The 22,419-nt window shown below is 39.9% G+C and overlaps 1 protein-coding gene across 1 annotated transcript in view; it reads right to left on the reverse strand.

The window, feature by feature from the left end:
* The window catches only part of Lclat1 (lysocardiolipin acyltransferase 1), a 153,313-nt gene extending 142,657 nt beyond the window's left edge, over window positions 1-10,656 (reverse strand). Inside the window, exon 1 of the mRNA XM_013013755.1 lies at window positions 10,511-10,656. The gene's annotated coding sequence lies outside the window, so the exon portion shown is untranslated. The remainder of the gene's footprint in view (window positions 1-10,510) is intronic.
* Between the last annotated feature and the right edge of the window lie 11,763 nt (window positions 10,657-22,419).

Raw genomic sequence — 22,419 nt, forward strand, 5'->3', positions numbered from 1 at the left:
GACTGGTCTCAATGGGGGGTCCTAACCCTAGGAACTGTCTCTGGGAGCCCCTAACACCACTAGCAGACACAGGATGGGCCTAACCCTGGAAGAAGTCTTGACAGGTCCCTAAATACCTGACCAATGACAGTTGGTCTTTTAAATCAGGGAAAGGCCTCTAAGGCTGGCCAGTAGACACAGAAAGGGGTCTAAAAAGCCCATGCATGCATTCCCATGTGTGACACTGCCAGCACCCTGTGGTTGGTCTGCACATAGCCTAGATCATCCATGAATCCACAAGAAGAACACTAGCCTCCATAGCACTCGGGAGAGTGCCCACCTAAACCCAGCTATACACCCCTGAGTAGAATGATGCTGGCCTCCAGCAGCCTCAGAGTAATGAGGTATGAATGCCGCCAGACCCAAAAGCCCATATGTATACCCTCACACAAGAAGCCACTGCCAAGAGTTGAGGGTTGCATCCAGACCAGTCTCAAAAGCCAGCCAAGGACATCCATACATGGGATGGCACCATGCATAGTTCCTGGAGTCTGTGACTAGCTGACCACCAAAAGCCTGTCTGTGTTTTACATTGTGGGACACCCTCACCAACAGTACTGGGGACACAGGGGATGTCTAAACCAGCTGACCCCAGAAATCTGAACATTCTAGCACAGGACACCAACATCAGCTCATAATGCCATGATTCATGCCTAACCAGGCACAAAAGGCATCTGTGTGTCCCTGCATAATATACTCTGCATCCTTGGACAAAGCATAGCTGGAGACAGCACCCAGGTGGACCCAAAAGCCTACCTACACCTAGCCAGGGGACACCAACTACACAGCACACACAAGAAAACCAAAAAACCACAGCCCATCACCCCAAAACTAATACTTAATCTTAACATCTACAAACCCTGAACCCAGATGCATAAGTCACAGCAGAAGATCACAAAATTCATGAGCAATCAAAACAACATGTCACTGTCAAAAATTAGCAACTCTAGGAAGGAGTAAGAGCACAGACGAGAAGGAGATCAAATGACCTTTCAAGAAAGAACTGGCTGATAAAATAAAATGGCAAGTCCAAAAATAAATAGAAGAATACAAATAGAAAGAAATGATCAAGAAAATGCAAAGATTCCAAGAAGGCATGGAGAAGAATGAAACATTATAGACCTCATTGAAAGATAAAATGAATATCCTGAAAACTGACATCAACAAAGCACTATGAAACATGAAAGTCTCCATCACCCTATTGCAAAGCAGAGTTGAAAGCATAGGCGAAAGAATAAGCAAAGTAGAAAACAGAGTATCAGGAGCTGAGGATAAAGCAGAGGAATTAGAAAAACAACAAACAAAAACCCAAAGGCTTGGAGAAAACACTCAAAACATGCCAAAGGGACATTCAAAAATTGGCAGATTTGGCCAAAAGATCAAATCTACATATAATCAAGATAAATGAGGAAGAATTAAAAAATCAAAGGCTTTAAAAACCTATTTAATAACAGAAAACATTTCCGATCTCAACAAACAGAATCTCACCCATCTGACACCCTAGCAGACAGGAACCATGAAGATTTCAAGACACATCATAGTGAAAACTTTGAACTTACAAACAAGGAATTAATTTTAAATGCAACAAAATCAAAGAAATATTAGATGAGAAAAGAAATATTAGAATTACTGCAGATTTCTCCACCAAAACTATGAATTCAAGGAGAGCATAGAATAGTATAATTTAATCTCTGAATGACAACCCAACCTGGTGTTTCTAGTGAAGCTAATATTCACAATTGACAGTGACACCAAAACCTGTCACAAAAAAACAAAAACTAAAAGAATTCATGAACACTAAACCAACACTACAAAGGATACTAAGGGGAAGCATACAATCTGAAGAAAACAATCAAAGTAAAGGAAACACAGAACTGAAGAACTAGAAGACTAGTCTAGTAAACACAAGGGGAAAGCAGCAACTACTCTACAGGTAAACAATATAATGACAAGAAACATGACCTGTTTCTCTCTAGTAATGTTAACCATCAACAGGCTCAACTCCCCAACCCAAAGACAGAGCAGATTGGACCAAAAAACAAGATTCAACCATTTTCTGTCTCCAAGAAACCCATCTCACTAAGATAAACAGAAATTGAGTGAAGGAATGGAGTAAGATTTTTCATACAAATGCATCCTACAACAAGATACGAGAAGCCATATTGTTATCTGATAAAACCAACTTCACATTAAAATCAGTACAAAGAGAAAAGGAAGATCAATACATACTTATAAAGGGAATGATCCACAAAGAGGAAATCACCAAACAACGGAGATCCTAAATACATTAAACAAACACTCCTAGACTTACAGAACATGACAGACCCCCAACACAATAATAGTGGGAGACTTACCACTCTATTCTCACTACATGAAAGGACAGGTTAACCAAACAAAAGATCAGCAAAGAAACACTTGAGTTAAATGACACCATGACCCAAATGGACTTGATAGACTCTTCAGAGTATTCCATCCAACAACCACACAATTCACATTCTTCTCAGCAACCCGTGTAACATCTCCAAAACTGAACATATCTTACAGCATACGAGCCTGAACACATACAGAAAGACTGATTAACTCTATGTATCCTATCTGCCCACAATGGAATTAAATTAACTCTTAACCAAAAAACATATTACAGAAAACAAACACATGGATACTGAAAACAAAGAACTGAACAACACCTGGGTCATTGAAAAAACAAAGGAGGAATCAGAAACTTCTTACAATTCACTGATACTGGAACCTCTAGAATACAGCAAAAGCACTGTTGAGAGGAAAGTCTATAGCTCTAAGGATACACATAAAACTGAAAACAGCCCAAGTAAAAAAAAAAAAAATCTCACAATGCAACTAAAGCTGTTAGAAAAAAAGGAACAAACCAAACCCCAAACTACTCAACAAAGAAAATAAAGATTAGGGCAGAAATCAATTAAACAGAGACTAAAAAATGATACATAAAAATTACTGAAACAAAAAGCTGGTTATTTGAAAAAAAAATCAATAAGACCAATAGTTAAACTGGAGATGAAGAGATTCAAACCAACATTATCAGAGATGCCAAGGGAAATATTCAAGAAATATTCAAGGAAATATTCAAGAAACATTCAAGAAATCCTAAAGACTATGAAGGTCTACTTTCAAAACCTATACTCAAATAAGATGGAAAAATCTATTAGAAATGAATAAATTCCTAGAGACATACAAACGGCCTAAGTTGAACCAAGAATATATAAACCATTTAAATGGGCCCATAAAACACACTGAGACTGAGGAAGTCATCAGGAGTCTTCCAATAAGGAAAAATCCAGATCACAATAGATTCACAGATGGATTCTAGATTTTTAAAGATGAACTAACACTGGTACTCATTAAACTTTTCCATAAAATAGAAACAGAATAATCAACTCCAAACTCATTTAATGAAGCCAGCATCACACTTATCCCAAAACCAGACAGGAATCCAACAAAAAAAAGAGAACTATAGCCCAATCTCTCTGATGAACACAAATGCAAAGCTCTTCAACAATAGTAGCCAAAATATTCAGCAATTAATTTTTAAAAATCATACATTATGATCAAGTGGGTTTTATCCCAGAAATGCAAAGCTGGTTTAACATACACAAATCAATAAACATAATACATCACATCAACAGAGCCTAAGACAAGAACCACATGATCACCTTAATAGATGCATAAAAAAGCTTTCAACAAAATCCAATATCCATTCATGTTAAAAACTCTGGAGAGTTAGGAATAGAAGGAAAATACTCCAAAATAATAATATATTATATAAAGATTATATATAATTAGATATATAGTATATACCTAGACTAGATAGATATCACTATAGATAGATAATCAGGAACAAGGCAAGGATGTCTTCTTTCTCCACTCCTCTTCAATATAGTTCTGGAATTTTTAGCTAGAGCAAGAAGGCAAGACAAAGACATAAAAGGGATTCACATAGGAAAAGAAGTCAAACTATCTCTATTTGCAGATAACATGATCTTATATCTAAAGGACCCAAAAGGCTCTATCAAAGCTCCTAGAGCTGATCGATACTTTGGCAAAGTAGCAGGAAACAAAATTAACCAACAAAAATCAGTGGCCTTGGGCTGGGAAGGTGGCTCAGTGGTAGAGCGTTTACCTTGCATGCATGAGGCCCTGGATTCGATTCCTTAGCACCACATAAGCAAAAAGAAAAAAGCCAGAAGTGGCGCTGTGGCTCAAATGGTAGAGCGCTAGTCTTGAGCTGAAGAGTTGAGGGACAGCGCCCAGGACCAGAGTTCAGGCCCCAAGACCAGACCCAAAAAAAAAAAAAAAAAAAATCAGTGGCTTTTCTGTATACCAGTAATGAACAAGCAGAGCAGCAAATGAGGAAAACGATTCCATTTGCAACAGCCTCAAAAAAAAAAAAAAACTTTAAGACTAAACCTAACCAAGGAATTAGAAGATCTTTATAGCAAAAACTATTTTATTTTAGAAACACCAATAAAGTTCTTTACCAAAATGATAAACCGATCGAAAAATTCATATGAGACAGCAAAAGACCTCCAATAACCAAAGCAATTCTAGTGGTATCACAATCCAGACCTTAAGCTCTACTACAGAGCTATAACAACAAAAACAGATTGGTACTGGCACAAAAAGAGACCCAAAGAATAATGGAACAGACTGGAAGACCAGGAATAAAGCTATATAATTACAGTTACCTGATATTTGGAGAGCCAAAGATATACAGTACAAAAGAGACAGCCTCTTCAATAATTGGTCCTGGTTAAATTGGGCATCCATATGCAGAAAACTAAAATGGATTCCTGTTTGTGACCATGCACTAACCAACCTAAAGTGGATTTAAAGACCTCAATAACAGACTTGAAACTTTGAAATTAATGCAAGAGGGAGTAGGAGAAATGAGAACTTATAGGCAGAGGCAATAACTTTTGAAGAGTCTCAGCGGCACAGAAGATAGGAGACTTAAAAAAAAAAAAGAAGAAAGGAGACTTGACAGATGGGATTACATTAAAATAAAAAGCTCCGCACAGATAAGGACATAGTTACTAGGCTAGAAAGCCAACAGACTGGGAGAATAGTTTTACCAGCAATACATCCAACAAAGGCCTAAAAATATCCAAAATATACAAAAAGCTCAAGAAACTAACCCCTCCCAAAGCTAATAAACCAATCACTAAATTGGGAAAGGAGCTAAGAAGAGACTTTTCAGAAGGGGTAAGAATGGCAAAGAAACACATGAGGAAATGCTTGTCATCCCTGGACATAGAGGAAATGCAAATCAAAACAACTCTGAGATTCCATCTCACCCCAGTTAGATTGGCCATGAATTCAAACAACAGATGTTGGTGGGAATGTGAGGAAAAAAGAACCCTATAGCACTGTTGGTGAGAATGTAAACTAGTACAACCACTTGGGCAGCTGCCTGGAGGTTCCTCAAAAAGCTAAATAAAGATCTTCCCTATGACCCAGCCATACCACCCCTGGGCTTCTACCTACTATTCACAATAGCCAAATCATATAATGAGCCCAGATGCTCTATAATGAGTGGATGAGTGGCTCCAAAAATGTGGTACTATACATAATGCAGTTTTACACATCCATTCAAAAGTATACTATCATGCCATTTTAAGGGAAAAGGATGGACTTAGAACAAATGAAAAAGTGAGGTAAGTTAAGCTCAGAGAATCAAATGGCAGGTGTTCTCTCTCCTATTCAGAAGGCAGATTTAATACATGATAAAATACACAGGACTAGGTATTCACACACAGTGAAACAACAGGAGGATATTCTTGGGGGAAGAACAAAAAGGAGTAGTGCTTATGTGCCTCTGATCATATAATATTTATTGAAATGAACTCCAGGAAATGGAAACAAGGGTTTTTTTTTTTCTTTGACATTGTTTTTGTTTTCTTGCCTTCTTGTTTATCTGTCTTTGGGAGGATAAGGAGAAGCACAGAAATGGAGGGACCAAGGGTGAACAAATGCAGCAGTAGTACCCACTAGACACTAGACTGAAAATGAACTGTATAATTTGTGGATGGGGACAGAAAGGAAAAGGAGAGAGAGCAAGAGAAGGGTTGACAGTATCCAAAAAGAAATATACTCATTGTCTGATTTATGTAACTAACCCCTCTGAATATCACCTTTAAAATAACAATAAAAATATTTACCAAAAGACCCATATAACAAAAAAGAAAAATTAAATAGGCACACTGAATTAATATACAGTATATACTATGTGGAAAATGACCTATGCAATTTGTGGGACAGGGGAGGGAACTTGGGGAAAGCAAAGGAGGGGGAGATATTGTCCAATTTTTTTTAATGTACTATTTGACTTATGAAATGGTAACCCCTCTGTTACATATATACAATACCTAATAAGGAGTTGTATATATAAAATAAAATTATATCTTAAGAATTGTAATACCCTAAGATATGGAACCAACCCAGATGCCCCTCAGTAGATGAATGGATCAAGAAAATGTGGCATATATACACAATGGAATTCTATGCCTCCATCAGAAAGAATGACATTGCCCCATTTGTTAGGAAATGGAAAAACTTGGAAAAAATTATATTAAGTAAGCTCAGGCCCAAAGAAACATAGGTCCCATGGTTTCCCTTATTTGCAATATCTAGTATATGTATGAGTCAAGCGGAAAAGGTCAGATAATGTGATGTCAGGAAAATGAACCCTTAGATATGTATTTTAATGTTTTTTTCTTTCATGCATGTGTTTCTAATGCATTTATAAGATTATCTCTTTTGTTGCTTTGTATGTCCCTCCCCCACAGTATAACCCCTGCTTTCACTATATTTGATGTCAGTATAACTTGTGGAGGAGATGGGGAAAAACCAGTTGTTTAAGGATACAGGTGGACCTGTTGCAACAATGAGAAGTACAAGTTGTCATGTCCAAAACGAGCTTTACAACGTCGGTGGGGGGAAGGAGAAGGATTGGGATGGGGGGAGGGGGGAGGCTGGGAAGGGATGGGAAGGTTAACAAAGGAGGAGGCTGCAATGATTGGTAAGAAATGTACGCATTATCCTGCCCATGCAATTGTAACCCCTCTGTACAGTATGTTCACAAATAAAATAAAATAAAATTAAAAAAAAGAATTGTAATACCCATTTTCCTCACATTTCCCCCCAAATTTATCTTGACAAGTCCTACCTCTATTAAGCCTAGTCACAAAAAGAAAAAAAAAAAAACTGGCTCTAATCTTTGTCCCAGATTAGTGGACAATAATATCTCGTTTCAAACCATATAGTTACTAAACAACCCTTCTCTTTCTCTCTAATGGTTCACAAGTATTCTACCTCCCTGGCCCTGAGACTCTTCACACCCAACTCACCGTGCATTCTGCTTTCAAAACCCATGTAATCTATACTTTGATTTTTTCCAGCTGATGCCCTGGTTCATACCAACCAGAATGGTGTATGAAACTGTTCATAATTGGCTTTTTGTCATATACTGTCACCAAAATCACCTCTCAAGAATATAATGTTGATTGTATTAATCATCCAGTGAAGATCCTCATTTAGTCACCACTGCCCGCCCACAGGATAAAATCCCTCTAGTAGCTGAGAAACCTCAACCTTTGGATTCTCTCCCAATAATGCCTATGACACTCTGGCCTGTCCCTTAGACTAGCAAACTCCCTCTCATTGGGCTTCACACTCTTCCTAATTACACCCAGTTCTTCCTCAGCCACTGCTAAGCATCCTTCCTCTTTTTAGCCAAGCTCATCCAGCAGACATGATCCCAGGGCTCTTAGCACCCACAACAATATTTGAGTTCTTAGCACACCACATCAATCATTTATTTGTTGCTCTCTTTCACTGGTTTTCAACTTTTAGACTTGGGCTTTTCTCTAAATTCCTCAAGGTTCAGATCAAGAATTAATCTTTACATCTCAAGAGTTGGCAAAACTACTCCAGAAAGTTCACTGAGAGAATGCCATTGTTTTTATTCATGCCATCTTTTTGTTAATTAAAAAACTGAGAATAGTATATGTATGTCAAAGCAATGAACCTTACTAAAACAAATCTTAAAAGTAACCTGAAGAATTATTCTGTCAAAGAATTTAATCAGAACTAAAAATCTTAATTACTTACTTGTGCTTCCTGGTAGATCTTAGTCAAATTTGTTTTAAATACTTTTTTTAAAAAAGTAATGGGCTTCAAAGACAGTATTAACATACCACAAAGCAAAGTAACTACAGTCATTACCACCACACTGGCTGGCTAGATGTCAACAGAATGAATCACAATTGCTATACAACTAAAAACTCACAAACAAAACTTCTTTTTAAAAACTCTATGTATTTCATGCTGACATGTAATACATTTGTATGTATATACAGTATGCCTAGTGGTTAAGAATACAGGATATCTGGATACTGTGGCTTCCATCTGTAATCCCAGCTACTCACTCAGAGATCAGGAGAATGGAAATTCAGGGCCAGACCAAGCAAAAAGTGAGACCTCCACCTCAACAAACATGGTGGTATGAATCTGGGATGGTTGTATGAATCTGGGATCCTAGCTATTCTAGGTGTATAGGGAGAAGGATCAAAACTAGAAACCAGCCCCCAAAAAGTGCAAATATCTAAAAAAATAAATAAATAAATAACAGATAGTGAAAACTATCTGGAAAATAGTTAAGGCAAAAAAAGGCCTGGGGAATGACTCAAGTGGCAGAACACCTGCCTAACAAGTGCAAAGCACCGAGTTCAAACCCAGTACCAACAAAAACAAGGAGCACAGGCTGGAATCACAATGACAGTTGTGCAACTTGAGACAAATTACTTAGTCTAATGTGCTTATTTCCTTATCTGCAAAAGCTGCTACATCACAATACTGCTTGGTGAATGAGTTGGCACTTACAAAAGTCATTGCCACAGTGCCTGGCAGGCTAGTGCACAGTATATGTGTCAACTATTATCACTTTTTTTTAAACTTTAAGTCATTTTATATGTACTCTCATTCAGTCTGCCTTACAATAGCACAATGAGATTGTTTGGACAAAAATGTTATTCATCCTGCAGAGATAAAGCACCTTTAGACAGGTCATACAACTACTCTGAGAGGTAGATTTTGAATACAACCAAAGATAATCTCAGTCTCAGGCCAAACTGACCAAAGCTGCACAGATCAATTTGAAAGAAGCCTTTTTAGACGTGGTGGGATTAGATGAATTCTCCCATTTGTTCAAGCTAACGGCAGAAGCTTGGTTTTCAGTGTCTAACACACAGTGGGTACTCCAGAGACAGCAGCTATTGATGCTCTCTCAATTACAATACAAAGTACTCCATCAAAGTCAACCTCCTCAGAGAACAAAAAATTCACTTCATGTATCATGGCTGGGTGACTCAAGTGGTTGAACCCTTCAAACGCATCTCAAATATTGGGAAAAGCATATAGACAGATATTGTCTATCCCAAAGTAAAATGTCACAACTGAAACTCAAAAAGGGAAAGAAAAAAATGACAAAGAATAACTCACTAATTCAAAAATATACAATTTTGCAAAAGGGCTTTTGGAGGCAGGTTTTACAAAAGCAACCCAAGTATATTCCAGGACATGATGTTTCTCTGCCCACATGGGTGATGGTTACCAATGAACAGTACTTCATCTTGGAAACAGCTTCACCAGCACTTATCTTCGATATTTTCCTGGGGTTTAAAATAAACCCCACCCCATCTAATCCACAGCCATTCAGTGCACCTAGATAAAATTAATGGATTTCCACGGCGGATGCAATGCCTCCGGGGCACCCACCTGAACCCAGGAAGAACCAGAAAGCCAAACAACAGATGTCCACGACCGCAGCGAGCACCTTATCTTTCTATTTTCGTCTTTTAAAGGAGCGATTAAGATACTAAGGCGCCCCTTACACACAATCGGACTTGACTTGAGGCCCTGGCAAGGCCCACCTTTCCTTTCGTGACACTGCCCACGCTGGCGCCCTGGACGGCTGGCACGGCTGGGGTGGGGGGGGCTGGCCTGACAGCTCGGTGCGTCCCCTGCACGCACGTGGTGTGGCCGCTCGGGACGGGTTTTGCTTATGGGATTTAACGGGGCCCGGCCGGGGTGGGGTTCCGGGGACCGAGCGGCGCCCAGATCGGCCTCCATCTGGGCAGAAGGGCCCCAGGGCTCCTTCAGGGAACCTGGACCGGGCGACCAACCCCCGTCGTCCCGCGGGCCCCCGGTCCCGGTTCCCCCAGCTCGCGCGGCCCTCCGGCTCCCGACGGCCCCCCGGGCCCCTGCTGGGAGCCGCTCCTCAGCGGGGCGACGCCGCCCACCGCGCCGGGACCCCCACTCCGTCACCGGGGGCCCCGGCTCGAGAGCGGCCGGCCCGGGACTCAGGGGAAACGGCCGCTCCCACTCCACGGACGCCGAGGTCCCCACGCCGCCGCCATTTTCCCAGTGCTGTAACCCCCACCTGAGAGCTCCGGCCTCCCGCCTGTGACAGGCGGGGGCCGCCGTGCGACGCCGCGGGGGGGGGGGACTCGCGAGCCGGCCGGGGACCCCGGGGGTGTCACCACCTCGACGTAGAACCCGCCGCTAATTTATCTCCCGGCGAGGAGGCGTCCGGCCCCGTCGCCCTAGTAATGCGTCCCATCGGGCTCCCTTCTGATTGGCTGCGGGCCCCGTGACGTAACGGCGTCCCGGCTGCGTGGGCTTCGGCGGTGTGGTTAGCCCGGGTCCTGGGGGCTCCGCCCCTGCCGCGCCCCCGTGGTCCGGGTGGACGACCCGGGGTGCAGGTCTTCGAGGGCTCCCTTAAAGGGGCCGCGCCTAGTTTCTAGTCGCGTGTCTTTCAGTACAAAAGCTGGCCCCTATTTGTTAGGAAATGGAAAGACTTGGAAAAAATTATATTAAGTGAAGTAAGCCAGGCCCAAAGAAACATAGGTCCCATGGTTTCCCTTATTTACAATATCTAGTATATGTCTGAGTCAAGCAGAAAAGGTCAGATAAGGTGATGTTAGGGAAATGAACCCTAAGATATGCATTCAAATGTTTTTTTTTTCTTTCATGCGATTGTTTCTAACACATTTTTAAGATTATTTCTTTGTTGCTTTGTATGTCCCTCCCCCATGGTATAACCCTGCTTTCATTGTATTTGAGGTTGGTATAATTTTGGAGGGGAAGGGAAAAAACAAACCGTTTAAATAGGGATACAGGTGGACCCATTGCAACAATGAGATGTCCAAGTCGTTATGTCGAAAACGAACTTTACAACTTTGGTGGGGGGGAGGGTTGGGTGGGGGGGGAGGATGGAATGGGAAGGGGAAACAAAAGAGGAGGCTACAATGCTTGATAAGAAATGTACTCATGGTCTTGCCCATGTAATTGTAAACCCTCTGTACAGTATTTTCACAATTAAAAAAATAACTAATTAATAAAAAAAAAAGCTGGCCCCTCAGAGCCAATGGGTAAGAAGGCAGCAGGGAACCTTATGACTCCTCAAACCCTTAGAGTCCCTCCGTGGAAAACAACAGATCCTAGAGATTCATTTGCAAGTCTTCATTGTCCTGTCAGTGAGCAAAGCCAAGGAGCAAATCAGCAGTCAAGTGAATCCTGGAACCCAAAACTCTTGCTGAAATACCGTTTTCCAGGCCCTAGCTAAACTTTCCCTCCTCTGGGTACCCATCACACTTGCAAAACATCCCTTTTAAAGGTCTTTGTCCCTTCCTCCTGAATGGTAGAGACTGGTGAATCAAATCCGTTTGCATTTCTTCTGTACAATGCTTCCTGCCTGCTAGCTTTCCACAAATATTCAATAAAAAATCTTGAAAATAAAATGGGAGTGAACAAAGGAAGGGGTGACATTGACCAAGAAGCATTGTACTCATAACCTGACATATAGAACTGTAACCCAATTTTACAACTACTTAATAATAATTATTTTTAATCTCAGAGAAAAATAAACCCTTTATGTATGTTTGGATATTTTATTCATTTATTCAACAAAGCCCAGAGAGGAGTGAGTTTAAAACAAAACAAAATAAAAATGCAAAGTTCCTTCCCTTACAGAATTCTTATCTTCTAGGTTTTAGATGCTTTAGCTTCAATGAACTAAGTAAGTCAGGACATGTCCCCCACCCCCAAATCCCTGCAAATCTAGGGTTTCCTAAATCAGCTTCACAACTTCTCTAATTTTGTTCAAAACACTTAAGAAATGTGTTAAAAATGCAAAACAACCAAGGGACACATCAGTGCAAAAACCAGTGCTGCCAATGGCTCTATGATGGTGGGCCTCACATCAACCTTTACAATAAAATAACTGGAATAAAAGATCTGTAAATTCTTGAGAGCGTTGTGCTAGCATGTCTTTAAGAGTTGTCATGGCCATGCTGCAGATCACTAGAATGCTGCTCAGTGATTCTTCTTTTGGACTTGCCAGAGGTTCCCCCTAGGCTTCCCTCTACTGCAGATACCCTCAGTATGCTGAGATGTGGGAAGAGGTAGGCCGATGGACTACTGCCCTGCTGTGATACAAGGTGGTTGTTTGAGCCTGGCCCAGAAGTAGCCACATTCCACAGACCCTGCCAACTGAGTAAGATAGGCTCATTCATTCTCTTCTTCTACCCCTTGCACTCTAGCTCTGTTTCTTAGTGATTCTTTGGTTTGAATGCAGGGCTCCCTCAAATCCTCCGCTACTTGAATCACACCCCCAGCCAGAATCCTTAAACCTGAAGACATTTCCCAAGTATTGTAACTTGTCCTTCCTTTTTGAAGAAAACATATTTTGTATCTAATTGAACCACTTCTTCCACATAAGGCCAATACTTTAATAGCATTATGCAGGATTATTTACTCTGTTTTGATAGAAGTTCTATGTTATCCATGATGCTAATATGAGGGTAAAATGTATACAGAGAAGTCTCTGTACTTTTTTTTCATCTCTCCTAAGTCTAAAAGTGTTTCAAAAAATTTAATAACAATTATTTCAAAAGTTTATCCAGGTAGCAAATTCTTGACTTTCTGTAAGGTTTATCTTCTAGAATGTATGTTTCTCCTCAGGATATCCAAAGTATTTACATTTCTTGCTCATCTGATCTTACTAGCATGATAGTTCAATATGGTAGACCAATGTGATGCCACATGGTGTATTGTGTCAGAAAATAGAAAAATGAGCATAGCCAAGGAGCAAGACAGAAAAAGTAGAATGCTGTCCATCCTACAGGAATATTATCTTCCCTGGATATGATTGGTGGGATGGGGTAGAGGGAAGAAGACACAGGAACTTCTAGTTGACATTTCTGGGAAAAATAGCTCTTACCTTGCAGGTTGAGGGACAGTTTAAGGGTTCAATCAAACTTCTAAGTGTCTTTGTTGCAAACCACATTCAGCAATTCACAAAATAACCACCAGGTTGGTAGCAAGATCCACTAGATCCATTGAGATGGAAATGGATGAAGACTCTGTTATCTGCATCCAATATGCCCCTTCTCTATTCTAATGAAGAGTGAAGAGAAGATAAAAGATTAGGAAAGGGAGAGGGGACAGGATGGTACCTAGGATCCCTGAATAGCTACATCATTTTTTTTTGTCGGTCATGGGGCTTGAACTCGGGGCCTGGGCACTGTCTCTGAGCTCTTTTGCTCAAGGCTAGTGCTCTATCACTTTAAGCTACAGCCGCACTTCCAGAATTTTAGTGGTTAATTGGAGATAAGTCTCACAGGGATTTTTCTGCCTGGGCTGGCTTCAAACTGCAATCCTCAGATCTTAACCTCCTGAGTAGTTAGAATTACAAGCTAGCCACATCATCTTTAATTCTATATTCAGAATCCCTAAAAAATTCAGGCTAGTCCTTTTTCCCTAGTCTATGGTTATACAATAATAAAAAATAGAAAATAGTTATAAATCACTTTGAAGAAGGACTGCAGCATCTATATATACTTGCTATGGTGATCTATGTGAGTTCTATTTCATGGACAACAGTTTTGCCTTCAGTCCATGCATTCTCAGTCTGAGAACAGGCTCAGGTCTTGAAATCAGGGGTTATGATTTTTCAGCGGAATGATGTCTGACCCCAGCCTTCACTAGACACTACACCCATCCCTAATCTGTTCATATTATATATTAAGCAGTATCTTTTCTTATCTGCACATTTATCTTGATCCTGGAATGACTGTCTTCTAACAGACATCTCCATAAGGTCAGGTCAGGCCCCTAGCTGCCACATTGTGACCTTGCTATCCATTCTGGTAATTAGGTTTCCATGGCTTCCTGCTATTCCAGAAGCCTGTCGTCTCCACTACCACTAGGATTTCATGTTTTCTAATGGAGCCTTCCACTATCAGCCATGGGTTGTGAAAAGCAAACACCACTGGGCTTCTCAATGATACAGGTGCTCCTAAGTAGAGCCTTTATCATCACTTTGATGAACGGGGCCCTTTAGGCCCTCCAGAACAACACAGATGGAAAGTTTTCTAATTTTATGTAGTTAATGCATCAGTCTGCTTGCTTTTCTAATTTTTTTTATTTCTTCATCTATATTCTGTCATGAATGGTCTCACATCTCTACTTTATCTAATGTGGCTATTTACTGCTTCTAGCTTCTGAGAGCAATCTCAAGAACATTCTAGAATTAACTCTTGAAGCTCTTGCTATGTTAGACAATGGGCTTCTGGAGCATGCCTCTGACTGGATAAGTTCCCCTAAACTCACTTTATATTTAGACTGTTCCTAATCCATCACTCTTGGGATCCACAGAGGCTTAACCTGCATGCTATAAGCAAGGTTCTTCAGTTATTCTAGTATATAATCCCTTTTCTCTCTTTATAGTCTTACAACAGGATGAGATTTGATCCATAAGAGGTCTCTTTGTAGAATGTAAGTAAGGGTGAATCTCTGTCTTCCCACAAGTCAGAGAGGCTAGCTCCAATCTAGGGGTTTAAGGTTCTCCAGATGACCTCTGCTCAAGTCTTAAGGTTTGGTTCATTCTCTATGAAGACGCTGACTTTCACATTGGAGATCTTCCCACGTGAGAATCCAGCCTTCTCTGAAGTTCTTCTCTGTATATATCTAAAGCTCTGTCTAATTTTCAGCCTGGACTGCAGACCATGAGAATCTTTCTAAATGCTTCTGAAGATACTTTCTACCTCTCACATGTTGCTTGGAAGCAATAGGTCCTTATTTCCATAATCCTTACAGTGAGTCATTTCTCAAAACCTCTCAGTGACCAGCTTGGGCAGCTTTCCACGTGAATTCTTCTCTGGTTCCATAAAAGCCATTTGCTTGTGCCCCTGTATCCAAGATCAAACAGTAGTCTGGTAAATAGCAGTGGGCTAAGTCCTCATTGCCATCCAGGAATCCAACTGCAGAATATCATCTCAGCTTCCTATGTCACCTCCAGTAAGGGGTTTCCTAGAAACAGAGACCCAAGCAAGAATATCCATGCAATGAAGGCTGAGGATTGTTTGTTTGTTAATTAGTTTTAAGTACTCTCAACAGAAGATGATGAAAGAAACAGGAAGAGAGAGAAACAAAAATGTGTTTACTGGTAGATTTATAGGCACATTGTAGCTACCACAAATGAGGGAAACCATACAATCTATGTTTCTCTGGTCTGGCTTACTTCATTTAATATATTTTTCAAAGTCTTTTATATGTCCTTACAAATAGTACAATATCATTCTTTCTGATGGAATCATAGAATTCCATTGTGTATATATACAACATCTTCTTGATCCATTCTTCCACTGAGGGGCATCTGGGTTGATTCCATGTCTTGGCTATGGTAAACAATGCTGCAAAGAACATGGTTGTGCTGGTCACTTTAGTGTGGTATTGTTTGTGTTCTATTGAATAAATGATTTAAAAACACACACACACACACACACACACTGGGACATAATAAATTATATAGGACTTTAGACATCACACATTAAGGAAAAAGGAGCATATGCATAGGAGCAGATCACAAAGGGTCAATAGCTATGTGCATATGATCATATGAAATATTATTTTATGAAATGAACCCCAAGCAAAGGAAACAAGAGACATTTTTTAGTTGTTGTTGGTGCTGTTTTTGTTTTCTTTTCCGTTTATCTTTTTTTTGTCTTTGGGAGGGCAAGGGGAGCACAGAAGTTGGAAAAGAGTAAATAACTACAACTGTGGTATTCACTAGACACTACGCAAATAATGAATTGTAGATCTTGTGAGTGGGGACAGGAGGAAAAAACTAGGAGAGAAGGAGGAAGGGGAAACATAGCTCAAAAAGAATTGTACTCATTAACTGACTCATGTAACTATAACCCCTCTGCATATAACCTCTACAATAACAACAAAATATTAAAGAATAAAAATAAAATAAGATATGGTCTCCACTGGAGACTAGCTTGTGCCCAACCCACAGAGAGCCCTAGAGCATGAATTTCCTTTCAAGGCATCTCATCCTCAAGGAAAAGGGATTAATTTTCTTATCTTCTTGTATCATTGATTACAAGTAAGTCATTGATTACAAGTAAGCCTAAGGGTAAGGATGCTGAATCAACTGGACAATACAGACCTCATTTGACAGAATAGCATCCTCTGGAAAACGTAATCCATTATCAGCTAAAGTCCATAGCAGAAGAAGGATGGATGTCCACCTAGCAGTGGACCCATCCACCACAGACATACACACGGTGACTGTAGTAGGTCAACTTTTTTTATTCAATTAAAAAAGAAGGAATACATTGTCCATGCCTGGCATCTCAGCGTGCCTACAGAAGCAATCAGTACAGTAGTAGAATTGGGTATCAACAAACTGACACATCACTGCCCTACTATTAGAATTCTAGCCACGTAGATGTTTGCCTTTTTTTTTTAATTTTCAGGAGGGAAAAATTAAAAGCTTCTTTCATGTGTCCATCAGCTGAAGAGATCATATTACCCAGAAGGGTAATTCCACCTGCCCCCAGTTTCTGAATCCTTCCTTACTCCTACAACATAATATCACAGGTGATAAATGGCTCAAGTTCACGGGTCATCAATTTAATAGGCACATTTAATAGGGCACTCTTCAAAGCTCAGGGAAGGACTCTCTCAAACAGGAAAACGAGAAACATACAGAGCTGGCAGAGGGCACTGACACTTAGCTGGAGACCAGGGGTGACCTATTTCTTCTAGCTCATAGACTCTCTGACTACAAAAGTCTCTATGCCTAAGACTTGGCACTATTTTCCTAAGTTATGCAGTGACATCTGGGGTTCAAATGGCACTTAGAATCTAAGTTTTGATTTACTGAAAGGTAAGCTTTGTCTTTGGTAGTTGGAGAATCTTGATGTTAAAATAAATGGCTTCAAAGAAGTGATAGATAGACTAAGGCTAATGCAAATGAATGGTGGACCCTAATTCTGAGTTTTCTTTTTCACTCCTCCATCTACCCTTATCTTTTGTTTTATGCTCACTCATCCAACTTTCATCCTATGTCCTATGTCCCAGGCAGGACTCAATCAATGGAAGGCACTAGAGGGAATCTGTGGGAGATCAGATCTAGGGGAGCATTTTCCTGGCTTCCGATTTGTGGGGCTTTGGAGCAGCACATGCTTTATACTCTACCTTATCTATTGTTCTTCTCTCACTGAGTTCTGGGATCCACTCTCTCCTCTTGTCGCATTAGGTCAGTTTTTTTTTTTTTGTAGGTCGTGGGGCTTGAACTCTGGGCCTGGGTGCTGTCCCTCGGCTCTTCCGCTCAAAGCTAGCGCTCTACCACTTGAGCTACAGTACCACTTTCGGTTTTCTGGTGGTTTATTGGAGATAAGAATTTCACGGACTTTCCTGCCCATGCTGGCTTTGAACCACAATCCTCAGATCTCAGCCTCCTGAATAACTAGGATTACAGATGTGAGCCACCAGGGCCCGGCTAGGTCAGTTTTTATATATAGACTCAAAGTGTTTCCCTAATGTTGATTGCACATTCCTCCCTCCTTTTCTTCCTTTTCTTTCTTTCCTCATTTATTTACTTGCTCTAACTTTTTAACATCCTTTCAGTTCTCTATCATTTCTGAGCCAGTTATGTCACGTTCTTTTTTTTTTTTTGTCAAAACCCTCACTGATACATGGGTAAACCAAAATTTCACTTAAACTAGAAAGACTTTTTTTAAACCAGAATATATAAAAGTAAAACCAGAACTACCAGAAGATCCTATTATATCACTCCAGGGTGTATTTCCTGAGGAACATAAGCCAGAATCAATAGGACACTTGCACACCCATATCTTAAGCAGTGCTATTCAGAATAATCAAGCTACGGAATCAGCCTGAACGTCCCCCATTCATGAATACATACACATCCATGTGTACACACACATACACACTAGAATATTATTCAGCCATAAAGAAAAATTAAGTTCTGTTGTTTGTAGGAAAATTGATGGAACTGAAGATCATGATATGAAATCAAATATTGCTTGTTGTCTCTTATATGCAGAATAAAGACCTGAAAAAAATGACATGAGTATAAAAGATGGAGGAGAGGCTGATTTGGGGTGATAACTAGTGAAGAAAAGTAGGTGAAAGCAGGGGTAAGGCGAGGGGTGAATATGGTCATCATACTTTATATATATATATGTGTGTGTGTGTGTGTGTGTGTGTGTGTGTGTGTGTGTGTAAATAAAATCTCTTAAAAATGTTTAAAAGTCGGGATAGGAAATTTTTAAAAAGTGACAGGGTGTAATTCATCAAAGTACAATATGTGCATGTGTAGAAATGTCATAATGAATTCCCTTTGCATAATTAATATATGCCAATTTAAAAAATAAGACAAATAGCAATGAAATAAAATTTCTTGTATTATTTGAACAGAAGAAATGCTAAAACGCAAACTTAGAACTATGGTGATAAACTATTCATCCAAAACAGACATAAACATTCCTGTTGCTGTTCACTGTAAGCCCTCTGTGCTCATAAGAAATGCTTCAACAATAAGTAACAGCAAACTCAGCTCACAGGGCCTTAAACACAAGGACATTCATTGTTACTTAACTAGGTGTACAAACAGTCTTGGCATTGGTTCTGTAACTCAGGAACGGTATCAATGACTCTGCTTCTTTCTATCTTTCAGCTCTGCCTTCCTTAGCATCATGACATTGAATTTTTATGGTTATTGCTTTGTGACCAAAGACAGTCACAACAATCCTGGACATCACAATTATTTCCTAGGGCAGGAAGCAGTAGGCTTTGTTGAGGCTTTGTGTTTTGATCAAAAAAAAATCTTACCCAGGTGCTCCCCAACAAACATCCCTTTTTGTCCAATTGATTTGCTCACTGTCCACTTTCATCTGTGAAGAATGTAGTAGAAAAGCAAGTATCTGACTCTAGGGTATGCAGCAGCAAGTGACAAAGGAAAGGGAGATTGATCATGTCTATCATGTAGCCACCAACAGTGTCTGGCATGCCTTGTGCCCCACAGGAACCCTTAGCCTGATCGTCACTCTCTGAGAAGTTCTTATGCTGTCTGCTGATATAAATGTCTTGGTACTTTTCTCCTGTTATTTCTCTAAATAGCAAGCAAGGCCCAATTCTTTTTTAAAAAATATTTTTGTGGGTTGGGAAGGTGGCTCAGTGGTAGAGTGCTTGCCTTGTATGCATGAGGCCCTGGGTTCGATTCCTCAATATCACATAAGCAGAAAAAGTCCAAAGTGACACTATGGCTCAAGTGGTAGAGCACTAGCCTTGAGCTGAAGAGCTGAGGAACAGCACCCAGAGTTCAGGCCCCATGATCAACAAAAAGAAATAAACAAGTAAATAAATAAATAAATAAATAAAGTATTTTTGTTATCTTTATGTAGCTGTACAATGAAGTTGCCATTCACCAAAGCAGTTTATGAATACATCTTGATCAATGTCACCCCTTTCAACATTCTTACCCATCCTTTTCAATCCACCCATTCCTTCACTTTTCTTAATTTCTAGGTTATGTATTGAGGTTTTTTTGGCATTTAACATAGCAGTTTATGTATACAATTCATCTTGATCCTGTCATCCCTTTAACATCTTCATCCCCCACCCTTGACCTATGCCTTCCCTTATTTTTCTCAACTCTGTTGTATATCTAATGAATCCTTGCTTGCATTCCCCCCTTACCCACTTCATTCCTTTACCTCTCTCCCCTGGGCCCCAACTCCTCTCTTGCAAGTACCCATTTCTTGATACTTACTTGGGCTTTTGACTTAGTCTTTTTAAAAGAATTATACTATTTGAGCTCTCCAAAGAGTCTATTAAACCTCAAAAAATAAACCCTCCACAATAGCCAAGATATGGAAACAACCTAGATGTCCCACTACTGATGAGTGGATCCAAAAATTGTGGTACCTATATACAATTGAATGTTATGCAGCAACTAGAAAGGAAAAAATAATGGCATTTGCAGGGAAATGGATGGAACTAGATCAAATCATGTTGAGTGAAGTAAGCCAAGAGCAGAGAGACAAACGGCACATAGTCTCCTTGATATGTGAATGCTAAAGCCAAAATTCAAGGAGATATGACAAAGTAAACAGAACTCGAGCAACAAAGGACAGCCACTCATTTTGTCATCATTACTAAATGACTCCATGTTCTTGACCAAATATATGGTATATATATATATATATATATATATATATATATATATATGCACACAATGGAGGGAAGCTAGGAAGAGAATGCAGAATAAGTGAGAAATGGAACAACATACAACAAAGGGATCCATCAGCTGCACTAACATAGATGAAAATGAACTAAGCACCCCAAAGGCAGCGATAGGAAGGGAGGAAAGAGCGAAAGAGGGAACAGCTTACACTAAGCAAAAGGAAAGAAACACAAATATCACTTGATGTGGAAGAAATAATTTATATTGTCAAAGCTCATAGAATTCACAAACTATGTACCATGATAATGATAATTTGCCTTGGTTAAAATGTATTTGTGACTTTAAGTATCACTGTTCCACAATACTGTGAAATTTATGTAACCATCTAATCTCAATTTAACAAATAAATAAAAGAAAAGTAACAGAAGGGATGGGTTTGGAGCGATGGGGGACAATATTGTCAGACACCTTGTATTCATATACTGTTTTATACAATGGGAACTTCTTAATACAACTACTTAAAGTTAATATAAATAAATAAATAAATAAAATAAATCCTCAAAGAAACACCAGTCCTTCCAATTAATAAATGGGTTGAGAACTTAAAGAGAGACATCACTGAAGAAGTAAAAATGGCCAATAAACACCTGAGGAAATGTTCAATGAATCTGGACATAAAAGATATGCAAACCACAAAATCCTGAGATTCTGCCTCATCCCAGTTAGAGTGGCCAATATCAAGAAAACTAACAATAGCAAATGTTGGTGGGGATGTGGCCAAAAGAGAACTCTATTACACTGTTGGTGGGAAAGCATGCTTGTTTAACCACTCTGGGAAGCAGTATGGAGGATTGTCAACAAACTAGAGCTATCCAACAATTCTGCTCTTGGGTTTTATCCAATAGAGAATAAGCAAGGCCACACTAAAGCTACCAGCACAACCATATTCACTGCAGTATTATTCCCCATAGTCAAGATAGGAAATCAGCCCAGATGCCCCTCAATGGACAAATGGATCAAGAAAACAGTGGTTATATACAGTGGAATTCTACTCATCCATCAGAAAGAATGATGTTGTAGCATTTGTAAGGAAATGGAAAGACGTGGGAAAAATTATATTAAGTGAAGTAAGCCAAACTTAGAGAAACACAGGTTTTATGGTTTTTCTCATCTGTAGTAGCTAGAATGTGCCTATAAATCTATAAGTAAACATATTGGGTGGTAAGCAAGTAGTTACAAATGAATTAACTGAAACAAGTCTCAATTCTAACCTTTCAATGTCTATTTGTGTCCTTTTCCTCACCAATTGACTCACCTCTTATGGACACACTGTCAGAGAGTACCATCCATAAAACTTTCTTGGGCTTATTCTATCTGGTATAAATCTGGCATCTAGCTCCCAGGAAGGATTGCCTAGCTCAGAGTTAGCTGATTTCAAGAGACAGCAAGAAACATCCTATAAGCTTGCCTTTCATAAACAAACAAACAAACAAATCCAGTAACCCACTCCTTCCGATGTGGGTCCTTGTACAGGCAAGTCAGGACAACTCTGTTTCCAGAATGGCCTGAAATTATTGAAATCAGCTTACCCTGAGACTGTCTGGCACATTGTGCTTTCTTCCAGAAACCACAAAGAAGCATTTTTCCCATGTACATTTTTCTCCTTCACTACTTCTGCATCCTGCTCTACCTTGGTACACTTGCTCTCTGGCCCCCCACATGGCATTTGGCATTCGCCCCTTGGGAAGTGTGAATGACAAACTTCCTTTTCCATGGCAGTAGTTTCC

Source organism: Dipodomys ordii, unplaced genomic scaffold (assembly GCF_000151885.1).
Source record: "Dipodomys ordii isolate 6190 unplaced genomic scaffold, Dord_2.0 Scaffold20, whole genome shotgun sequence".
Lineage (NCBI taxonomy): Eukaryota > Metazoa > Chordata > Mammalia > Rodentia > Heteromyidae > Dipodomys > Dipodomys ordii.